This window comes from Lissotriton vulgaris, chromosome 4_1 (assembly GCF_964263255.1).
Source record: "Lissotriton vulgaris chromosome 4_1, aLisVul1.2, whole genome shotgun sequence".
Lineage (NCBI taxonomy): Eukaryota > Metazoa > Chordata > Amphibia > Caudata > Salamandridae > Lissotriton > Lissotriton vulgaris.
In genome coordinates, this window is record NC_141691.1 from 1,297,680,246 (window position 1) to 1,297,705,287 (window position 25,042).

The 25,042-nt window shown below is 47.7% G+C and overlaps 1 protein-coding gene across 8 annotated transcripts in view; it reads left to right on the forward strand.

The window, feature by feature from the left end:
* LOC147723150 (uncharacterized) overlaps positions 1–25,042 on the forward strand; it is a 518,006-nt gene that overhangs the window by 202,489 nt on the left and 290,475 nt on the right. Inside the window, exon 1 of one of the 8 annotated variants that reach the window (XM_086965533.1) lies at positions 13,589–13,756. The exons of 2 other annotated variants lie outside the window; for them this stretch is intronic. The gene's annotated coding sequence lies outside the window, so the exon portion shown is untranslated. Of the gene's footprint in view, positions 1–13,588; positions 13,786–25,042 lie in introns of those variants that run through there. 5 more of the 8 variants (XM_086965534.1, XM_086965537.1, XM_086965539.1 and 2 more) reach the window with 5 other exon arrangements.

A 25,042-nucleotide genomic window follows, 5' to 3' on the forward strand; every position in this document is an offset into this window, starting at 1 on the left:
CAAGCATCCCTGAAGTACAGTACTGAACATTTTATTTTTGTACCGCATCCTACTAGAGTATCCAACAATGAAGATGAACATTACCACCTTCTGAGAGAAGAAAGAGAACAAAAAAAAATGATCACAGTAAAGCAAAGACATGCTCATCCATATGCCCACCCATGACTACGCACAACCCTCTGGGTCCATTCCCCAGCACACCCTCCATCTACTTCGGCAGACCATGGCGGGCTTATGCCCTTCAGCACCTTAACTGGGAACGACGAAATAAAGATAGCTCCCCTGATAATGCTTTAATGTAGTCAAGCTTTCCCCTGTATATTGCAGACAGAATCAGCAGACCACAGAGAACGCAATGGGTTGGGAGACAGGACCTAACAGCTGAGATTACAAATGCCACTGCCAAATATTGCGACTCCCAAACTGTTCATGTTCTGTACTGCAACTATGCGGCTTTTCTTCAAAGCGGAGGATTAGACTCAAAAAGCTGTTATTCGCAGCTCTTATTTTGTGTCTTGATGGTCTGTGTGCTCCACAAGAAGTTAACTTGTACCAATATTCAATATGCAGAACATATTTGAGAACCCTCAACCCATGCAATCTCCGAGATTCAGCAAAAGATTAAGATTTGCTTTAACTGCTAGAGGCTGAGGCCTTTCCTAGTTCAAGGGGCCCCTCTCTGGAATTTCCTTCCTCTGCCCTTGCAGGTTGAGCTCAATTTATTTAAGGTTAGGCAACAATTTTAAAGTTGGCTACTCGATTAACTTGAATATCTTTTCTATGTATTCCTCCACGTCGCTTAGTCAGAAATTGCTATAGCGCCAGGAGAGTCTAACCATAAGTGGGAATGCCTTCCATAAATAAATACAGACTTGAAATCCTTATGCAGGAAATTACCGCACAGGCACTACAGCCTACTGAGGCAGGCTTCATAAGAGTTATGGGCCATATGTATCAAGCAAATTTGCATTCGCAAAGGCCCAAATTTGCAGAATTTCGGCCTTTGCGAATGCGAATTTGCTAAATGGTATGTATAAAGCAAAATCTGGTGCAAAACAAGGAATATTTTGCAATTGCATTTAAGGAATCACAAATTTTGCGAGTCCTTAAATGCAATATATGAAGCAGAAAAAATGTGCAAAATGTCCTTAAGGAATCGCAAATTACCACCAACTTCTAGTTGGTCGTAAGTTGCGAATGCCTTGAAAAATGCACATTTTTGCATTTTTCAAAGTGCCATGTGACGCACATACATGCCCTTAGGGCATGTATGTGCGCCGCATGTGCACCCAGCATATTTCAGGGGTGCAACAGTGTACCGTTTCGCCCCCAAGAAAGGACACGGAGCCAGGAGCTTATAGAAGCACGTCTTTATTTCCTTCACTCTGCTTCCATTCAGCTTTTCTGCCCTCACTTCCTTTCCTCCCCACGCCCCTTCCTGTCATGCCTGTCCCGTCCCAACACGGAGTCAGGCATTCACGATACGACACCTCCCCCTTTTGTACAAACAGTCTTAGAGCTCTTCAATGAGACGAACTGGTCGTTTGATGTGTCTTCTAGGACGGCTGGGTTGTTCTGATCTTGACGTCTGGCAACCTCTGACATCTTCATGACTGGCCGAGCTGAAGTGATCTCGGTCACTGTTTTCGCTCGGACTCAGGGAGTCAGCACTGAAGTCATGAGTTTGGGTATCATGGCGTCCGGAAGGCGGGTACCTTTTGAAGTGTGAAGTTGTCTGATTTCACTCCTATAGGAATGCCCCAGGCTGCAAATGTCTCATCGAGAACAGGGATTACTGCCGTTGCTTTGGCGGAGGATACTTGGTGCGCGATGGGGAATCGCGAATATTCGCCCATAATGACGACGATGTACTTGCCCGATTTCAGGGGGCCAAAGAAGTCAATGACTACCTGTTGCCATACCCCATCCGGTAGTTCTGACATCTGCAGTGGGGCTGGCGGCTCATCACGACCTACTAGTTGGCCCGGGGTGCAATCCTTGAGTGTAGTTTCCACCATCTGGTCCAGTAGTGGAACTAGACGTGTTCCCTGAGTGCTTTCTTGGTGGCACTTATACCTCTGTGTCCTTCGTGAGCTAGGTTGATGATTCCTGTCGTAGTCTCTGCGGAATTACTATCCTCCCCCTCGCAACAGTAGACCGTCAGTGCTGATCGATAGCTCCTCCTGAATGTGTTTGAATGCCACGAGTTCTTGGTTGTTACAGCTGCTGTTGTGAGAGGCGTCCTGCAGGTGTCTCCACCAGTTGGTCCGTATGCGTTCCATAACATCTTCAAAAGTGGGGTCTTGTAGAGATGCTTCTTGGATGGCTTCTAGTGGAACAGTCGGGGGACACGCATTATCGATGACAAAGTGGATATACTCCTCCGCCAGGGAACTCTTCTCCTTGGTGTGTGGACGAGGGTGCCGGGACATATAGTCCGCCGGGTTCTCTGACTTTCCGGGTTTGTGGATGATAGTGTAGACGTAGTCATGGAGGCGCAGTCCCCCCCTCTCAATGCGCGGGGCATTTTGGCTCTAGGGTTTCTAAATATAGTAACGAGGGCTTGGTGATCTGTAATGAGAGTAAAATGTTTCCCATACACGAAGAGGTGAAAGTGTTCGCAGGCCCACACGACCGCGAGACTCTCCTTCTCGGGCTGCGAGTATGCTCTCTCAGTGTCAGTGAGACTGCGGCTGGCATAGGCAACTATATGCCAGCCGGGTCTGGTGGCTCAGTGGACTAATGCGTCTACTGCAGGGGCCTGTGTTCGACCTCATGGTCACAGGTTCAAATCCCGGCGGGTCCACTCAGCCTTTCATCCATTTGGGGTCGATAAAATGAGTACCATTGAGTTGGGTAACAACAAACATCTGTTATTTCAGCGCCAAGAGGCCCGTAGTGGTGAACGTGCGCTTTACAAATACTCATGTTATGTTATGTTATGTTATGCCGTTGATCAGAGACCTCATGGTATTGTGCAAGGATGGCGCCTAGTCCCACTGGGCTGGCATCGACAGTTACCTCAGTCTTTTGCCTGGTGTCAAAGTAGGCGCGGTTGATAGCCGAGCTTACTGCCTTCTTGATCTTGTTGAGTGCCTGCTCACAAGTCGGTGTCCACAGGAAAGGTTGGCCTTGACAGGTGAGTTCTCTGAGCGGGTAGCTAATTGTGGCATAGTCTTTGATGTATCGCGCGCAGTAACTTGCCATTCCTAGGAATGATCGGAGGTCACTAACATCTTGTGGTTGTGGAGTATCGGCGAGGGCCAACACCTTTTCTGAGTCAGGTTTCATGCCGTCTTTGGAGAAATCATGGCCATAAAATTTTAGCGTTGATTTGTGGAATTCACATTTGTCGGGATTCAGGGTAAGGTTGGCTTTTAGCAGCGTGTGACAAACTCTGTCCAGGGCTGTGTCATGTTCAGTCTGATCACTCTCAAATACCAAAATATCATCGCTGTAGTTGAAAGCATTCGGGATGCCTTGAATCACTTGCCGGATGGCTTCTTGGAATATCTCGGCAGCCGAGGATATTCCGAAATTGAGGCGTTTGTAGCGGAACAATCCTTGATGAGTTGTGAAATTCGTGATATAACGTGACTTCTCATGTAGTTCTAAATTGATGGTATCCCTTGTTGAGATCTAGTTTTGAGAAGACAGTTGCCCCATTGAGGCGGGCGATCATATAACTAATGTGTGGTCCTGGATGCCTCTCTCTCTTGATGGTCGTGTCGGGTGCGCGCATGTCCACGCACAAGCGCACCTTGTTGTCATGCCCCTTTTTTGGCACTACCACTACCCAGGGTGTGGGACCTGAGGAACTTTTGATGATGTCAGGCCTCAGCAATTCCTGTAGTTCATCATCTACCGCCTGTTGCAAGTGGAATGGTACTTTTCTGTGATGTTGCGCCACAGGTGTTACCTGTTCGTCAATGTGTAGTTTGACTTTAAATTGGTTGAGCTTCCCTAGTCCTTTGAAGAGGTTCGGAAACTTGTTGACGATATCAGGGGCGTCTTCTATTATGTAGAGAAGATCTTCCAGTTTGAGTCGTTCAGCTGTCGGCAGACTGAGGAGACAATCTGCTGCGTCGGGCCTTTAACTACATGAACGTATGCTTCTATTTGTCGATCTTTGTATGTCAGCGTTGTGCTGAACCGTCCCAGACATGGCAGTGGTTTTCTAGACATCCATGTGTAGACACGGACTGCCGCTGGTTCTAGCTTTGGCTTGGGTTTCATGCTTTGATATTCGAGAGTACATATGTAGTTCAGGGACGCCCCCGAATCTAGCACGAATTTTGCTGGGTAGTTTCCGATTTTAATTTCTGGTTTGGGATATTTCTTTAGGCGGTCCGGGTCTGACACCATGCATATATAAAACTAGAAAGGAGGGGGGAGAAGGAGGATAAACTAAACTAGGTCGGCCTCTAGTTCATATCAGAAAATAAGGAACCCCCTGTGAAGGGTTCAGAGACCTAGTTTATGTGTATGGTAACTGCTAAATTTTAACAGTGTTTGCCAAAATGAGAAAGAAAAATTTCTTTCTAGAGTCCCCTCACTCACCGGGGTTTCCCCACGGTGACATGCTTCATCATTGGGGCTTCCCAGTTCTCTATTAAAATGTAGTAGTTACCATACACATAAACTAGGTCTCTGAACCCTTCACAGGGGGTTCCTTATTTTCTGATATAAACCATGCATATATATTCATCACTGTCTTGAGACACAGGTGAGTGTGGTGACGACTCTCTGGACGTTGACCGTCTGGATTTGTACGAATAGGCTGAGCGAATGCTTGATCTTGACGAGCTGTCAGATCGTCCTTCTCTTCCTTTTACCGCTCGAGCATGATGGCGTGTGGTGGATCGCGCTTGGGTTGTTCTTCGTTCTGCCTGTCGTGTTTGACTGGCTATTTCAAAATGATTGTCCCTTTCACAGCGGTGGCATTGTTGACCAATGGCTGGGCACTGCCCCGAGGGAGGATAGTCTTGGCCGCACCGGTAACATCTAAACACAAGCTTGCCGCTTCTGGTTTGTCGCGTCTCGTGACGTGACGACGTTCCATGGCGCGAGGACGTCCCCTTGGATGTTTGCGTGAATTTTCTTGATATGTGGCGGTCTGAGCGATGTTTGGCATCGGTGCGGGCTTGCATCCTGAAGACTTGTTCCTTCTTCTCAGGCTTGGTGGCTTCCATCTTTTTCACTTGGTCCTCCGCTTGGTCATGTATTCGTGTCATCTCTTCTATTTCTTCCAGTGTATAGTGTTTCTTTAGCAAGCGCCGACGTAGAGAATCGGATTGATAACCTTCAATTATCCGTAGTCGCAACGCATCTTCTGTGTTGAAGGTATCGAAATCACAGTGTCGAGCTAGGCGCCTGATGCGCACGATGAAATCTCCCATGGATTTGTCCTTTTCTTGTGACGCCAAGTTGAACGTGTAACGCTCATAATCCAAGTTGCGTTTTTGTAGGAACTTCCGGTCTAGGGCTCCTTTTACGTCATCTTATGAGGCGGCATTAGCAGCAGGTAGCTCCTTGATAATCTGCGCAATGTCCTTTCCAACTAGGTTTCGCAGCGCTATTAGTTTCTGTTTGGGGTCTTGCACTTGGGACCCAGTCATAAAGTCCTCTAAGTCCTCCGCCCAGCTTTTCCATTTTGGTCCCATGCTGCTCCCGGAGGTCAGTTCCAGGGGGTCTGGTGGGCATAGGTATGATATCCCCATGAACACTTGAGGTGGTTGTGGGGGGTGGGCTGCTGTTCCAGCACTCGAGGTAACAGGTTGAGTGGTCATTTTGAGCACACTTGCCAGCTGCCTTAATCAACCGCTGTTTAAATCCGGAGTTTCTTTACTTATCAATCCTTGCCTGACTTCAAAATGGCTGCCGTTGAAAGACCATGGAGGTCTATGGCCAGTGCCTGACTCCAAAATGGCCGCCGCTCAGGACAGATCTTCATCCACTCTGTCTCTCAGGTTGGGCTCCCCTTTATGAAGTTTAGTTCACTGCTCACAGTCACGTAGCACCCAGGCGCACCCTCGCTCAATTCACTGTCACTTATGATCCAGCGGGCCTACAGAAATTCTGTCTCAACAACACTACCCAACACCAAATACTCACCATTAATCACAAACTCTTCACAAGGCCCATAAATAACTGAGACAAGTATTGGCCAACTGAATCATGTGACTTAATTAATCGGAGCTATTCACAAACTATTTACACTTTATATACAACTGCAGTTTGTCATCATCATATTTATAAAAATAGTAACGGAAACATTTAATTAAGTCTCCTAGGTAATGGATTAACTAATGGTAACTTGACTCAGAATAAACAAGACCAGCTTGTCATTTCAAAATCTATTTTATTAACTTTATTCTCAAATAAAGAGCATTTTAGAATAGTGAAATCTTTATTAGCATTTTAGAAAGCATCATTTAATCAATTAAAGGCACATTAAACTGTCACTTCGAAACTTGATCAGCATGAAAAGTATTTTAACAGAAAAGGTCTCATTCCCTAAATTCTATTTCCCTATCTAACTTATTAGAAACCTAAAGGAAAAGTCATTAGTTGGGTTTATCCTTACGTGAGTCAAAAGTCCAACAGCATCTCAAGCTTTTTAGGATTCAGGAACGAGCCAGCAAAGCTCCTCCCAAGGGGCCAAGTTTTATACCTTTTCTCTATCTTAAACTAACTAAAAGAATACTTTTTCAGTGGCATTCAGAGCTTTCATTGGCTGACAGCCGTCAGTCCACATGAGCGCATCGCTTTTTCGAACCAAAATCGTGCCATTCTAAAATGTCTTTGTCCATTGTCACAAACGACATTAGCTTCCGAGGTGCTTTGCAACAACTTATTAAATAACAGTTCGCTGCTTCCTCAGCTTGGCGATTCTGGCGGTTCCTGTCCTTGGAAATTATTCAACACGGAGCACATCTTGCACAGTTCCTCTTATTTGTTTACTGATGATTATGAATGTGACAAACTCTTCATTCTTTTGCTGTGCTTGGCTCATCACGACAGGATTCCAAACACCCATTTTAAAAGCTAGGCCTCAGGCCTCTTTTTCAAGAACTAGTATGCAAAGAAACACAAAACATTAATTAATTTGAGTAATGGAAGTCATTCTGTTACCCACCCCCTCTATTAATGTTAACCCATTAGGTTATGTTTTCTAGCTTTAAGCACAATTAAGCAGCGAATATAAAGATCTTCTTCACATGGGCCTCAGGATTCTCCACGAGCCTTTGCCACATAAAAGGCATCGACATAAACAAAAGCACATTTAAAATAAGCACATGCCATTATCTAAACAGCCGCAATTAATGTTTGACAAGACAAATAGACAAAGTTAGTTTATTATTTTTCAACGAACTCGCGTTTGCAACAAAGAGCACATAATGTTAAACCCACATGTTCGTGAATGCTTTCTAAAACTAGGTTGATTAATACAAAAAAGTGCAAAAACTCATTAATATAATTAATTAATTATGGAAGTTTAACTTCGCGAGTGTAAACGTATTAAATTTCTAAAACTCGCTTCATCACTTACGAGGGGTGGGGAGACTCCCGAGCTTCAGTGGTCGTTTTCGCGCCTTCAGCGTGTGTCGTCGAAACGTGCTCGTTCTGGACAGCTGTTTTGGCCCTCATGCAGGTCCCATGGGCTTGGGCTGCTTCCAGCTTTCAGCGCTCCTGCTGGACAGTGCTTCAGATGAGGCGCGGGCTTTTCCCGCGATTTTCGCGCTTCGCGTCGCTGTACTGTCGGCTCCTTGTCTTTTGGCCATATCTTCATGGCGGGGTGCGGGTGATGTGGGTTATGGACTTACTATCCCACCCTCGTCGCCAGTGTACCGTTTCGCCCCCAAGAAAGGACACGGAGCCAGGAGCTTATAGAAGCACGGCTTTATTTCCTTCATTCTGCTTCCGTTCTGCTTTTCTGCCCTCACTTCCTTTCCTCCCCACGCCCCTTCCTGTCATGCCTGTCCCGTCCCAACACGGAGTCAGGCATTCACGATACGACAAACAGGGTGTCCTTTGGACACCCCTGCACCCTTGAAATTATTCTCACGTAAATTGAGAATAACTTCCCATTCATTCCTATGGGCCTCCTGGCCCATAGAAATGAATGGGAAAGTATTCCTTAATTGTGATTCGCAATTTGCTAATCGCAATTAAGGAATTTTAAAAAATCGCAAAAAAAATGCGATTTTGTACATACATACCTATTTGCGATTCTCAAATTGCGATTTCTTAAAAATCGCTATTTGAGAATCGCAAATCAGGTTGATGATACATATGGCCCTATCTTCTCTAATGCTGGTACAACTATGTCTGTCTCTCTTCTTTGAGATCACCGCACACCTAAACATAGTTTGCACCGCTTTTCACCAGCTTTTATCAAAAGATGGAGACGCAGAATTTAACCGTTTTTAGGTCTCGTAGAGAGACCTTTTGCCATCCATCCACAAAGCTGACTTTTTATTATGAGGATTCTCAACAGTTCACGTGAAATCACGTGACCAAAAGCTCCTTTGTGCACGAGCTTGCATTTCCCCACAGGCTTCCCCCTGCCAGCAGCATTTGCCACATCAAAGGCTTCAGCTGCCCCACCCCCCCTGCCGTCACTTATTCACGGCCGCGCCTCGCATTTCCCCACAGGCTTCCCCCTGCCAGCAGCATTTGCCACATCAAAGGCTTCAGCTGCCCCGCGCCCCGCCGTCACTTATTCACGGCTGCAGGCGTGCCTTTTTTTTTTTTTTAGTAATACGAGGCTGGAAAAGGCCAGTCCTTAGAGTTAGATTTAAGCTTCAGAGAAGCCCTTATTAAATACAGGCAAAAATGCCCAGTCCTATGATCTCTAGACCTTTGTTCAATCCTCCACACGGGTCCGAAGTACTTGTAAGAGTTGTCACTGGGTGACGGGGAAAACTGACAATGGGGCGCTTCATTGTGTGCGAGGGGCTCGGTCATCAATTGCTGTTCCGGGGTCAAACGCAAACCAGGATCCTGCCATGAAGTGTCATTACTTGTAATGTGCTGGACAGTCTCGGATGCAATGGATGCGGGACAGGTATTTGTTGATTTCCGTGACAGCAGCTCATGTGCTTTCTCTAGCAGGTAGGTTCCGTGCGTCACTTCACCTAGAACGGGACGAAGGCGCCCTCCAACTCGTCTTAAACAGTCGAATTTTTCTGAGCGCTGTAGGGCACCCATCCTTCATCTTTATATGGCGTTGTGGTGTGGGTAGAGGGGGTTTACGTAATGTCAGCTTGACTATGAGCTCCTGTTGGCGGGAGTGATATGTCAGTGTGTTGGTTGGCACTGCACACTTACTCGCTGCTTCTCTGGAGTCACAGCCATGGCAGTCTTAAAAGTGTTTTCACACGGAATGAACTGTGAGCCATTTACAAACTTTGACATTTTTTCAGCTAACGTGAGTAGGAATGCAATTTCTCCCAGCCAATCGCGCCCCATAAATTGTCTCTTGTATTGCAGTGGCCATTTGCAGTCTTGCAGATTCTCACGGCACTATTAACTAGTGGGGGGGGGGGCACTGTCACCTGACCCGTTTGTTCTTAATTTCAACAGTGGCAATTCGATCCATAGACTGAAACAGTGCCCATGTCTGAGACGCTAAACACGCCCCCCGTTTTACCTCTTGAACTTCAATCTGTGTAAAGGGACCCATGAACGCTCTGAACTGTCATATTCACGTAGCATACGTGTGGCTGCACCTGGTGAATTGACACTGGGGGTTATTTAAAAGTCCCTTGCGCCGCTAAGTCACTGTTTACAAGAACTTTGATATTGATTACAAGAACTTTGATATTGACTCGCGGAGTTTCACAACTTGTTGCCTGTAAAAAAAATCGGCCTTACCGTGCAGGAGTGCTCGGGTTGAGTACTGTCCAAGCTGCCAGGGCGCCTTCCGACCCCCTGGCAGCTTGGGTTTGCCAGTCTGCTAAAAAAAAGTGTATATGAAAATAGACTACTTTACTACCTTTTTAATCACACAAAAAAAATTCTGCATGATATCCTCGAAACTACATCCGCCTCCTAATGTCCGGCACAGGCAGTTTGACGTGCAAGTTGTAACCACATTTTGGTTACTTCCAGACATCTGCTACACGCAGGGCTTTACGAAGGCATTGTGTTGTGGCACAGCAAGGTAGTGGACCGTAACAATGATTTGAAGACAACATGAGGGTGGGGGGCCCCGCCACAACACAGTTCTTTGCACTCAACCCGCAACACAGTTCTTTGCACTCAACCTCCTCATTTAGAATGTACGCCCGATTGAAAAGAAACTATTCAACATAATGTAGGGATGAACAAATAGTGCCCGTTCCAGTGTCAACTGGACTCTCACGGTGTACCTTTTGGTTTTCTAAAGTGTTCGGGGGCGAGCAAGCCGACACGTGGGCCTATGCTAAACGTTCAATTTAAATAGCTAACAGGTTTGTGTTAAAGAAGATCCGAAAGTGGGACTGACCATTTAAGGTCAAATTGCCATGATCATTAATGACTGCAGCCAATGAGAGGCCTGAAGTGAACACACACTGGCTGCATTAGTGCACGCAAGTAAAGTACTGCAGAGAAGCCTCGCCCGTGCCATAATAACGCGCCCATACTACTGCTATGGTACATACTGTTTGTGATCCCTGCCCCCTCCACACGCACACAAACTCTCCGTGCCCCTCAGGGGATGTTGATGTCTGTACAGCTTTCTGCTAACGGAGGCCGAGAAAGATTCTGCGATACCTCATTACACACCGAGGCAGGGGGGCGACCCCCTCCCCCCACACACACACTCCTGGGGGGGTGGCTGTCTGCAGGGCTTCCTTCTAATGGCCTAGTCTGCAGTAGCGGCTCCTGTGGTTAAGCTTTATAATTCATAAAACGGTTTATAGAAGGCATATAGTAAAAGTCCACAGGGGACCCTCGGTGGCAGGCTTTTGAGTTACGGTGAATCCCTGGGCAGACTGCAGACCGTCACAGTTTTTTATTTTTTTTATTTCAACATATTTTTATTGATTTTTGTGTACATACCCACCCCCGCACACCCTCACCCCGCTCACCCTCACCCTCACACACCCTCACGCACCCTCACTCAACCTCACACCCTCACCCTCACACCCCCTCTCACACCCTCACACACCCTTACCCTCACACCCCCTCACCCCCCCTCACCCGCACACACCCTCACACACCCTCACTCACCCTCACAACCTCACCCTCACACCCCCTCACCCTCCCAACCCTCTCACCCTCACACACCATCACACCCTCGCCCTCACCCTCACACCCCCTCACACCCCCTCACCCTCACACCCTCACCCCCACTCAACTGCACACACCCTCACCCTCACACACCCTCACTCACCCTCACAACCTCACCCTCACACCCCCTCACCCTCCCAACCCTCTCACCCTCACACCCCCTCACACACCCTCACACACCCTCATACACCCTCATCAGCATAGCATAACAAAACATAGCATGGCATAACAAAAAACGCATAGGATACACAACCTCACAACTCTTTCACCCCCTCACCCTCGCTCTAACACACTCACCCTCACTCACTCACCCACTCACCCTCACCCACCCACCCTCACTCACCCACCCTCACTCACCCACACTCACTCACTCACCCACCCTCACCCACCCTCACCAGCATAGCATAACAAAGCATAGCATAACAAAACACAACAAAACATACCATAGCATAACAAAACATAGCATAACAAAACAAAGCATAGCAAAGCAAAACATAGAATAGTATAACAAAGCATAGCATAGCAAAACAAAACACAACAAAGCATAGCATAACAAAGCATAGCATAACAAAAAAAGCATAACATAACATAGCAAAACACAACAAACCATAGCATACATAACAAAACATAGCATAACAAAACACAACATAGCATCGCATAACAAAACAAAGCTTAGCATAGCATAACAAAACATAGCATAACAAAGCATAGCAGAACAAAGCATAGCAAAGCAAAACATAGCATAGCATAACAAAACATAGCATAGCATAACAAAGTATAGCCTAGCACAACACAACAAAACATAGCATAGCATAACAAAACACAACAAAACATAGCATAGCGTAACAAAACAAAGCATAGGATAGCAAAACTAAACATAGCATAGCATAACAAAACTAAGCTTCGGATAGCAAAACAAAACATAGCATAGCATAACAAAACATAGCATAACATAACAAAACATAGCAAAACAAAAACACAACAAAACAGCATAGCTTAACAAAACAAAACATAGCATGGCTGAACAAACATAACAAAACATAATAGCATAGCAAAACACAGCATAGCATACCAACACAACAAAACATAGCATAGCATAACAAAACATAGCATAGCAAAACAAGCATAGCATAATAAAACACAACAAAACATAGCATAGCATAACAAAGCATAGCAGAGCAAAACATAGCATAGCATAACAAAGCATAGCATAGCATAACAAAACAGCATAGCATAACATAGCATAGCATAGCAAAACATAGCATAGCATAGCATAACAAAACATAGCATAGCATAACAAAACAGCATAGCATAACAAAACAAAACATAGGATAGCAAAACAAAACATAGCATAGCATACAGCATCACTCAGCACCACCACAGCATCACTCTGTGGCACCACAACATCACTGAGCTCCACCACAGCATCAATCTGTGCAACCATTCAACAACAACTGGTTCAAATATGTTATCTCAATGTTTCAAGTTTTATTACAAATGTAACAAAAAGATGTTAATATTTGACATATGTTCTTGGATTTTCGTCACAATAAAATACACTGAACATAATCTTCACAAATGTTATTTACAAAAGTTTAAGCTATTGCCATTATAAATTACAATAACTTTTATTTAAGTATTAATTATTTAAAAAAAATTAAAAACCATTGTTATTTGTAATATCAATACATGTAAGTCACGTAAATACAACACATATTGCATTACAAATGCTATAGGTGCCACATTTGCGAAAGTTATATCTATTGGCATGGTAAATGACAAAGCTATTAATTTCACTATTTTCAAAAACAAAAACCTAAATAAAAAATGTGTCATTTACAATACCAATAGCTCAAACTTTCCTAATACGAGACCTATTGCATTGCAAATGCTTGTTTAGTTCATAGGGTATGCCACCTTCCCCTTGTAGTCAATGCTGGAAGGCCACGCAGCACAACTAAAAGGAACAAACATTTGCAATGCAACAGGTGTCGCATTACTGAATGTTTGAGCTATTGGTGATGCATTATTATTAGCAATGCCAATAGCTCAAACTTTAATAATGCGAGGCCTATTGCATTGCAAATGCTTGTTTATATTGACTTTATGTCGCTATCTGTAACATATTCGTTAAATGATAAGTAAAATACCTTTACTGCGGCCTCTTGAACTGATTTTACTTTTAGCGCACACTTCAAAGTTAGTATCTAACAATATTTCTCCCACTGCCTCTTCTCTGCTCATATGGCCGCCACTCTTACACTGGCCCATAGGGACAGCCCTTCCCGTTCTGTCCTTTCTCTTTGTCAGTGGCTCTCTGCCTCTCACCGGAACAGCGCAAGCCGCCATGTTGATGCGTGTTTTGTGGGGACTGAACAACGCTGATTGAGGTGACTGAAGCGGCGCGTTTGCTGCGGGTTCTCGGGCTCTGCTGCACACTGAACCTGGATCTTCGGGGCGCAAGAAGACAAAGAAGGTACACGAAAGAAGAGTACATTATTTGAGGTACAGGCTTGACTAGATGCATAAACCACTACATGCTCCTTTTACGTATCGTCTTGAGCCTTTAGTCTGCCCCGAGCTCAACCGAAGTATATTACTTGGAGACCACACTGGCTTTTCTGCTGCTATCACTGCCTTAGTCAAAGGCGGGGGAAGTTTGAGGAGCGAAGATCTGCTCTTGTAAGCCTATCGGTTTCGCTGATTCTTCTATCATTCCCGGGTTGCAAATAAACGTAGACTAGTTATAATACCCCAATATTTCTCTAGAAGAATCATTAGAAAATAACCGCATGAACTCATCCTATGAACGGCACAGGCCCGCGCGCTCCCTTCCATATACCCAGATTGGTATATTTGAAATTAACTCCGATCCCGCCCTGTCCCTACTACCGCCTTACCCACAACAAGATGCACCCTCCTTACAAGTAATATTTTCAATACCAGTACAGTACTCTATCGTAGTGGGCATTCCAGTTATCATAATTTTCTACTTAATTACATCCCGAACGTGTACACGTGTCCCATTGTCTATTGACCGTTTAGGTTATTTTTTATGTAAACTAGGGTAGTAGTCTGTCTAGGTTAAGACTAGGAGATTTGCAATGCCTTGGAGGGTTGCTTGGTGCACCCTGAGGCTTGTTTTAGAGGCATGCAAGTTCAGTATAGCAAAGCGAGAAACTAGCTATCGTCACGAAGTGGTTTAATACCATCAAATGAGTGGATTATTTCGTTTTATTGCAGAGAGGCTTACAGAGATGTAAGTATATCTTATGCAGGTTTAATGTAAATACTAGGAGAACCAGAATTGTGTATTCCAAATCACAAATCGCCTTTAGTTAAGGAACTTACGAAGCAATCTGGTATGGTTGACTACCAATGTTCATTGTAGTGCCTCATGTGAAGGTTTGAGAATGCTAGAAATGTAAATGCACAACGACAGTGTCTTCCCTCTTAAAAACATTGAAATAGGACGGGGTGGATGTACACACGTTCTTGTTTCTATTTTAAATTTCCCTGTGGAAAGCCAGGTGTCTCCCAGGCTTGACGCTATTCTGTTGATGGTAGCCTCCACATTAGCTCTTGCATGGTGATTCACTAAGTTACATACTGCTTTGAAGAGCACTTACTGTGAGTTGAACCCCAGTTACAGAGAGAGGTCTGGCCAAATCGCTCACTTGTTTCTCTGGCGGTTGTGCCCTTTCGAAGTCTAGTATACAGTATGTAATATGCCTAAGTGGCTGATTTTTGCAATTTTTTAAAATGAATGGTGCATTACCTCCTCGTCCTGGTCTCCCCGTCCCATTCCTGATACATGAGCAGCTAGTCTGCTCTACAGAACCCCTACCTAGCTGAGCTGTTGGCACTTCCCCCTAGGACGACGTCACCATCACGTGACTACAAAAGGGGGAAGTGCCGGAAGAATCATCATGTTTTTTCTTTTCTGCAGTCTACGACCGCGTTCCTGGCTGTGCTGTTTGGAGGCTTCCTGTGTCCTGGTAAGTCTCCTGGCTGTTTTCTTTTGTTTTTGCGGCGGCCTGCTCTAGCGGCCGCCTGTGCTTGATGCGCTGCCGTTTCCCCCGCGCTGGCTCCGTTTTGGGGCTTCTTTCTTTCACGCGGCTCGCGTTAGCAGCCGGCTCTGTTTGGGGGCACTTATTTACACGCGGCTCGCGTTAGCGGCCGTTTTTGATGTTTGTGCTTCATGGTGCTCACCTGGCTTAGGTTGGCCTGCTCCAGCGGGCGTTCCTGGGCAATCTCCGGTCCGTTTTTCGCCCTGCTCTAGCGGGCAGGGGCTTTTCTGTGGAGTTTGGTGTCCTGCATCTTTTAAGGGGGCGATTTTGGCGGCTGGCTGGGCTTTTTATACCGGCCTGGTTTTTTTCTCCTCCCACAGGTGTTCGGGTCCTCAGCTATATCTGGGGTCCTAGTTGGGATGTTTTTTGTCCTTGTTTATGCCTGTTGGGAGTGTTGTTTGGACTTTTTGCTTCCGCTATGGATTCGGATGCTTCTTCTTCTGCGGCTCCTCTTGATGCCCTGCGCCTCATTATTAATGAGGCTGTGGCTGCTGCTTTCCTGGCTAGGGACGCGGCTGGGCCTCCTCCCAAGGTGCCTCGTATGTCTTTAGATCCACAAGATGCTCCTGAGGATGACGTTGATCCTGGTGAGGATGAGGGTGTCCGTGGTCGTTTTGTTCAGGGTGCTGAGCTCGCTGACCTGTTTGCCCATGTGAGGTCCAACTTTGGTTTTTCTCCTCCTGCGGATGCTGTTGTTGAGGATGACTTTTTTACGCAGTATGTCCAGACTGCTCCGGATACTTTGCCTTTACATGGTGCAGTGCGCAATGTGCTGTCTCACGAGTGGAAGGAGGTGGACAAGTCTTCTTTTCCTCGTTTCCTGTCCAGACGTTACCCTCTTGAGGGTTTTGCAGATGAGTTCCCTCAGTCTGTGAAAGTGGACAATTTGATGGCTGGCCTTTCCTCTCAGGGTTTGGTTGTTTCTGAAGACGCCCTTCCTGTGGACGCTGTGGATAAGCGTGTTGAAGGGGCAGTGAAGCGTTCCTATGCTGCTTCTAATTTCTCTGTCCGGGCGACTGCGTATTCCAACTATATGGTTCAGTCGCTCCTTAAGGACTTCCAGTCTCTGTCTGTTCTGCTGAACGACGGCGAGGATGCTACTCCTCTTCTTTCCTTGATGGAGATGCAGGTGCGTTACCTGTCGGACATTTCCTTCGACAATTTGGGGGCGGCCGCCGCCGCTTCTGGTGCTTCCATTGCTGCCCGGCGTCATATTTGGATGCGTTCCTGGAAGGCGGACTCTTCACAGAAGTCGGTCCTCCTTAAGTTGCCTTTTGAAGGTTCTAAGGTGTTCGGTCCTCAGCAGGAGGGCATGGTCAAGCGGTCCGCGGAGAACAAGCTGGTGGCTCCGATCCGTCCTCCTGCTCGGGGGCGTGGATTTGGTTATCGTCGCGCTTTTGGGCCTCCTGCTCGTGGCGCTTCTCAGCCCTTTCGAGGCAGGGGTCGTGGCCGGGGGGCCCCTGGAAATGCCAAACCCCGGGCCGCTGCCGGTGTTGCCACCCCCGCTTCCTCCTCTTCACAATGACTGTCTGCCTTTACCCGTTGGTGGTCGACTCCAGTGCTTCCGCGCCCAGTGGTTGTCGGTTCCGGATGCCTGGGCGGTTCAGACTGTTTCGGAGGGTTGCCGGATAGTTTTCCTCTCCTCCTTCTCCGGGTTTTGTTCGGACTCCGCTGCCCCGTCTTCCTTTGCGAAGAGTGTCTTTGTTGGCAGGTGTTCGACTCCTGTTGGAGAAAAATGCTATTGTGGAGGTTCCACCGCTGGAAAGGGGCGAGGGTTGCTACTCAATCCTCTTTCTGGTTTCCAAGAAGGACACTTCGGATCTTCGTCCTGTTCTGGATCTGAAGCGTGTCAACCGCTTCGTCGTCCATCGACCTTTCAAGATGGTGACCCTCCAGTCCATCCTACCTCTGGTCCTTCCGGGTGGCTTCCTGGTGTCCCTGGATTTGATGGATGCATACCTGCATGTTCCTGTCCATCCTGCCGACCAGCGTTTTCTGCGCTTTGCTGTGGAGACCCATCACTACCAGTTCCGGGTGCTGCCTTTCGGCCTGTCCTCTGCGCCCAGGGTGTTCACCAAGCTCCTGGCCCATCTGGTGGGTATTCTTCATTCCAGGGGGCTGCTGGTGTTTCCATATCTGGATGACTGGTTGATTGTCTCTCCCTCTTTTTCGCAGGCTCTGTCGGATGTGGCCCAGGTGTGTCATCTGCTGGGTTCCTTTGGCTTCCTTATCAACCACCGGAAGTCCTCCCTGGTGCCCTCTCAGTCCCTGAAGTTCATGGGGGCTTTCTTCCGGATGGACCTGGGCATGGTGTTCCTCTCCCAGGAGCGCCAGTTGACTTTGTTTCGCCACCTTTCTTGGCTTCTTTCCCAGTCGCAGGTGTCTGCCCGTCTCTGGTTGCGGAGTCAGGGGGAGGTGGCGTCCACTCTACATCTACTTCCTTGGGCCAGACTTCATCTGTACCCCCTGTTGCATCATGTCCTGTCTCACTGGGATCCCGCTTCCTGGGACTACGAGACTCTGATCCCTGTCACTCCGGGGATTCGGGCGGATCTACAGTGGTGGTTGTCTCCTCTCTCCCTTTCCGGGGGGTTCGATCTCTTTCCCCCTCAGTCTGTGGTCGTGTTGTCCACGGATGCGAGTGCTTTGGGATGGGGGGCTGTTCTGGGTGCCTCCAAGGGTCGGGGTCGGTGGTCCCGATTCGAGTCCCTACAGTCCTCGAACTGGAAGGAGTTGCGAGCGGTCTGGCTTGCTCTCCTTTGGTTCGCTCCTCTCCTTCGGGGTCGGGCGGTCTCTGTGCAGACCGACAATCAGGTGGTTCGCTCCTATGTGAATTACTTGGGGGGCATGTGTCATTCTCTCTTTCTCCTGTCCTGGGAGATCGGCCTTTGGGCCGAGTCGAATCTGTTGTCTCTGACGGCGGTCTATCTTCCGGGGAAGGAGAATGGGCCTGCGGATACTTTGAGCAGTGTGTTCCCCTCCTCGGTGTCCCTCTGTCTGTCCCTGGATCTGTTCGGGCAGATTGTGTTCCGGTTCCGCCTTCCTTGGATGGATCTCTTTGCATCGGAGGATTCCGCCCTTCTTCCTCTGTTTTGCAGCATCATTCCGTCTCCATTGGCTTGGGCGACCGATGCTTTCTCGATTCCTTGGTCGGGGGGTCTGCTGTTTGCCTTCCCTCCATTTGCCTTGATTCCGAGGGTCCTCCGGAAGATTCGTTTGGATCGGGCGGAGGTTCTCCTGGTGGTTCCGGAGTGGTCTCGGCAGTCTTGGTTTCCCCTGCTGCTGACTTTTGCCATTTGCCCTCATTGGAGGTTTCCCCTGTCTCCCTCCCCCCTGCGGGCTCCTCTTCTCAGTCTTGCCTCCCTGCGTCGCCTCCGGCTGGGGGTTTGGCACTTGAGAGGTTGAGTTTGCTGGGTCTGGGTTGCTCATTAGAGGTTGCCCAGTGTCTTCAGCTTTCCCGGCGTCCTTCCACCTTGAAGTCTTATGCCCGTCACTGGAAGAATTTTTCCACCTGGTGTCTTGGGAGGGATCTCTCTCCTGTCTCCTGTGAGGCCGTGCGGGTGTTGGACTTTTTACGGGATGGTTTTGTCTTGGGACTGGCTGTTTCTTCCCTGCGGGCGCAGTGGGCTGCCGTTCTTGCCTTTCGGGGTTCCTCTGTTTCATCTGTATCCCCGTTGGTGGCTCGCCTTCTGAGGAGTTTCTTGCTTCAACGTCCTGTCTCCCGTTCCCCTGTGCCTCCTTGGGATCTGCCCTTGGTTCTGCGGGCTTTGACGGGTCCCCCGTTTGAGCCTTTGGACTCAGTGGCCCTGAAATTCCTTTCTGCCATAGTTATCTTCCTGGTGGCCATTACCTCTGGGCGTAGGGTTGGTGAGATTGGTGCGCTGATGGCTTCCCACCCCTTCTTGCGCTTCTGCGCTGACAAGGTCGTTCTCCGACCGAGTCAGTTTTTTCTCCCTAAGGCGATTTCCACTTTTCACTGTCAGGAGGATATTGTTCTCCCTGTGTTTTTTTTTCCTGCTCCTGCCTCTCCTGAGGAGGTGCTGCTCCATTCTTTGGATGTGTTGAGGGCTCTCCACATCTACTTAGAGCGTACGGCTGGTTTCCGTAAGGTTGATTCCCTGTTCGTCACCTACGGCCTGTCGGGTCTGGGGCTTCGTCCTTCTTTGTCCTCCTAGTCTCGTTGGGTCAAGGGCGCAGTGGTTTCTGCTTATGATTCGGTCCAGTGTCCACTGCCTTCTTCTGTTCAGGGTCGGTCGACTCGGAGCGTTTCGTCCTCCTGGGCCATGTTCAGGGGTGCCTCTTTGCGAGACATTTGCAATGCTGCTACGTGGGCTTCTCCCCACACTTTTGTTGCCCATTATCGTCTGGAGTTGGGGATGGCGGCCTCCGCTGCCTTTGGGACTAGTGTCCTGTCTGCAGTGCTTGATTTATGATTTTGTACTGTTTGCTTTGATTAAAATGGACCTGTTTTTCTGACATTCTTCTGGTCTGTTTTTTTCTTACAATCACCATGTGCTTGGGTATGGGCTCATGTATCAGGAATGAGACGGGGAGACCAGGACGAGGAGGTAATGCTCGGTTACTCACCGGTAATAACCATTACTCCGAGTCCTGGTCTCCCCGTCCCATTCCTGATCCCTTCCCTCCCTCCCTGGTTTGGGTTTTCTGTGGGTGATTGTATGTTTTTCGTTCTGTTGTCTTTGGTATTTTCAGGATGATTCTTCCGGCACTTCCCCCTTTTGTAGTCACGTGATGGTGACGTCATCCTAGGGGGAAGTGCCAACAGCTCAGATAGGTAGGGGTTCTGTAGAGCAGACTAGCTGCTCATGTATCAGGAATGGGACGGGGAGACCAGGACTCGGAGTAATGGTTATTACCGGTGAGTAACCGGGCATTTTTGTCGCATGTTTACCTTGTATTAAACATAGTTTCCATTTTTGCTGTAGTATCATCCTGTCTGAGCTTGGCAGAACTTTGTCCAAATGGAGATTAAGGTGAATTATGCTAACTTCTAAGATGCATACCCTCTTTTTTTTAGGTCTCGCGACCTATCGATGTGCGCAAGCGCATCGAGCGGAGCGAGAATTCATGTCGGCAAAACACAAGTCAAACCAAAGGGCTTTCAGCCTCGCGGTTTTCATGAAGTTCACGTGAACAAGCACGCGCATTCAGGGCCAGCCCAGCACATCAAAGGGCTTCTCCTCCCCTAATTATTCATGGCCGGCCGCAGGCCGGCCGTACTCTGTTTCCCAAGCCCGCCCCCATCCTCCACGCCCCCCATCCTCCACGCCCCCCATCCTCCACGCATCTCCTTTCACAATGCCTGCACTCTATGCTTACCCACATCGCATCGCCTACAATAATGTCCTTTGAAATCTGCAGGCTGATTCATTCATCTGTTATTTGAGTCACATTTATTTTTACGATTTCGAATATTTTAATTAATTGTGTTAGACTTTTTGAAAAAGTAAAACGTTTTTGCAATTTTGCCACGAGAAATATATCTTTTATGGTATAATTTATGGTGATGTCGTTTCTGCAAGCTTCATAAATAAAATTGCCCACTTTCCCACATTTGCAGAGTACAGCGTGTCCTTGCTCACAGAGCAGCATACTGCGTGAAACGAAATGCGTTGTCAATTAGACATTTTGGGAAGGAGATCTCTGTTAAGGCCGGCCGTACTCTGTTTCCCAAGCCCGTCCCCATTCTCCACGCATCTCCTTTCACCATGCCTGCACTCTGGCCGGCCGTACTCTGTTTCCCAAGCCCGCCCCCATCCTCCACGCATCTCCTTTCACCATGCTTGCACTCTATACTTACCCACATCGCATCGCCTACAATAGCAATAGCCTAAGCAGCATTTCTCCTGCACAAGGCTCGCAAAAGGCTCTCCTCCCGCCCCACATCCAAGGCATCAATCACCCTCCCACAGGCTTCCCCAGCGCTGCCCCGCCCCCTGCTTCACGGCCAGGCCATCTGTTCCCAGCAGCAGCATTTCTCCTGCGCCAGGCCACATCAAAGGCTCTGTGCCACTTTCACCCACACAGCACCACTTTCAGACACGCAACGCCACTCACACCCACGCAAGCCCACTATCACCCACGCAACACCACACTCATCCACGCAACGCCACTCATCCACGCAACGCCACTCATCCACGCAACGCCACTCACCCACGCAACGCCACTCACCCACGCAACGCCACTCACCCACGCAACGCCACTCACCCACGCAACGCCACTCACCCACGCAACGCCACTCACCCACGCAACGCCACTCACCCACGCAACGCCACTCACCCACGCAACGCCACTCACCCACGCAACGCCACTCACCCACGCAACGCCACTCACCCACGCAACGCCACTCACCCACGCAACGCCACTCACCCACGCAACGCCACTCACCCACGCAACGCCACTCACCCACGCAACGCCACTCACCCACGCAACGCCACTCACCCACGCAACGCCACTCACCCACGCAACGCCACTCACCCACGCAACGCCACTCACCCACGCAACGCCACTCACCCACGCAACGCCACTCACCCACGCAACGCCACTCACCCACGCAACGCCACTCACCCACGCAACGCCACTCATCCAAGCAACACCACTCCCACATCAACGCAACTCATCCACGCAACGCCACTCATCCACGCAACGCCACTCACCCACGCAACGCCACTCACCCACGCAACGCCACTCACCCACGCAACGCCACTCACCCACGCAACGCCACTCACCCACGCAACGCCACTCACCCACGCAACGCCACTCACCCACGCAACGCCACTCACCCACGCAACGCCACTCACCCACGCAACGCCACTCACCCACGCAACGCCACTCACCCAAGCAACACCACTCCCACATCAACGCAACTCATCCACGCAACGCCACTCATCCGCGCAACGCCACTCATCCGCGCAACGCCGCTCATCCGCGCAACGCCGCTCATCCGCGCAACGCCGCTCATCCGCGCAACGCCGCTCATCCGCGCAACGCCGCTCATCCGCGCAACGCCGCTCATCCGCGCAACGCCGCTCATCCGCGCAACGCCGCTCATCCGCGCAACGCCGCTCATCCGCGCAACGCCGCTCATCCACGCAACGCCGCTCATCCACGCAACGCCGCTCACACATGCAACGCCGCTCACACAGGCAACGCCGCTCACACAGGCAACGCCGCTCACACACGCAACACCACTCACGTTGCCAATAGGTATCGCAGTAGGAAAGTTGGAGCCATTATAATTGCAAATAACAATGCCTTTTATTTTTTTATCATTTTTAAAACATAAAGGGCTTTGTCATTTACAAAACCAATAGCTCCAACTTTCCTACTGCGAGACCTATTGGCAACGCCAGTGCTTGTTTATTTTTACAATGGGTGGGACAAAGATGATTACCCTTTAGTTATTAATCGTGATTGCGTTTGGTGGCATTTTGGGATTGTCTCTTATAAAAAATGAAAAGAATGTTAAGTGATTTAATTGGTCAAAAAGAGTTCAGGCTACAAATGTAAGGATCAGTAATGGGTTGGGGTGCTGGAGCCTGTGCCACAGTTGGACATATGTACCGTTGCTGGTAGTCCCTCTTGTTACTTCATGTCTTCCGTTGATCTCAGGATGATGATGATAGAGTGTGCTGCGTGGTCATAGTCACTGGCAGGTGGTTGTGCACTGCCGGTTTGACCAGATTGATGCCTGTCTGATTAGCATGTATTCACTGCAGTGGCGCAATTCCTGGCCCTCCAGTGCAATGAGTTGTGTGATAGGAGAGAGGCTGCCTTTGATACCAGTGCAGTTGTGACCAGCTTAGCAGTTTCACCAGTGGCAGCATTATGTACCTACACTAACTCGCCATTAATGTATTTTGACCGATAGTGACTAGATGCTCTGCAGCCACTGGTTTTACACTCTTCTACTCCTGTACGGCCATGTAATTACACTGCAGAGCATATACTTGCATAGACTTTGTTTCTGCTGAAACAAACTGCTTGAGTTTTTCAGTGGACTTCAATATATTGTTGTTTTTGCTTTTTATAGGGCGGTGTGTTGTAGCTTTCAGTGTTTTCTTCTTTCTCATATTTGAAATAATAATTCATAAATTACTGGCTATCTTGGACACTAGTGCTTAAAGTCTGCAGCAACTCCATGATTTACTCAGATGAGAATCTAATGTCAATCACGTTAATCAGAAGTCCTTGATAGTGCTGGATAGTTTGCTGGTGAAGTCTCATTTGCATTCTAGGAAATCTGGTTTCTTCCAGGGTTATATGTGGGTTTTCTTTTCCTCCAAAGAGTGTAGACCTCAGTAATTGTTTTCCATAACATTTGTAGTAGATGCAATGGAGCTACAATTTATTTTAGGAGGCAGATACTCGGGGTACTAATCTTCCAGCTGAATCTTTAAAATATGATGCATTGCCTAGAAGGTAGTAAGAATCCACACTCCTGCATACTTGTTAATGCCAAATACATTATCATAAAATAGTGGCCGAGTCTCTTACCTGAACCAAAATGAACAATGAAATAAAATGTCTTGCATCTAATAGTACAGTAGAGCCTCACAAATTGTATGTTTTTTACTAACAGTTTTTAATATGGTTGGTGTCATTGGTCGCATAAATGAATGGACCAGTAAGCTTGAGCTGAGGTTGAAACTATATTCTGTTAGAAGAACCATCAAACAATATTTTGTACGCCCATAGAAGATCAACCTGGACCTATATTCACCACTTGTTACCATCATTAGCGTGCCCATGGAAGGGTTGACTTAATAGTAATATTGCTGGGCAAATACAGGAGCGATGACCAGGGTTTGATTGATCTTTTTGATTTCATGTCTCCTAGTCATTTTATTTGTAACTGTCCCTCACTTATCTGCAAAAAGCAAAGCTGTTATCTAGCATGCAACTAAGAACTCCAAAAAGAGAACCAGATGCATGTCTCAGGTCTATGGAGCATCTGAAATGAAATTCTTTATTCATATCAGATTTTTATCTTCATCCCTGCACTTCACAAAATAACATACATTGTCTTTTCACGAAGCATGACATTAACCGTTTGTAAGGATCCTCTGGCATAACAACATAAATCTGTTTTGCTTTCCTACCTAGTATTGTGCTTGGGTCCCCAAAATCTATATACATTGCAGTCTCTCCACCTGGGTTAAAAAACAAGCATTTACAATGCAATAGGTCTCGCATTATTAAAGTTTGAGGTATTGGCATTGTAAATGACTATCCCTTTTATTTATTTGTTTTTAAAACCTGCAATCGGTGCATAAACATGCACTTAGAATGTATAGTCCTTGCTTACGATGAGCAAGGTTGGCAGTAAAAGAGACTGCCAGCCTTGCTTCTCATAAGCATGGAATATAAGTACAAAGTGCTTGTTTACGCACTGATGCAAATAAATAAAAGGCATTGTCATTTACAAACTAACTAAAGCGACAGGAGTGAGCTAGTGAGGGACTGCCACAGCGCGAGAGTGCAGAAGGGAGCTGTGGAATTACACACTGTGTAACCAGGAAACCTGGGCTCTTATCCCGGCATACCTACTTGATCAAAGTGTGATGCACGGCAAAATGACCCCAGCGCCTTGAGATTTGATGTAACTGTAATTCACGGCAAAATGACTTTACTATGCACCATTGTTCTTCACAGAGCAAAAGTAATTCAGC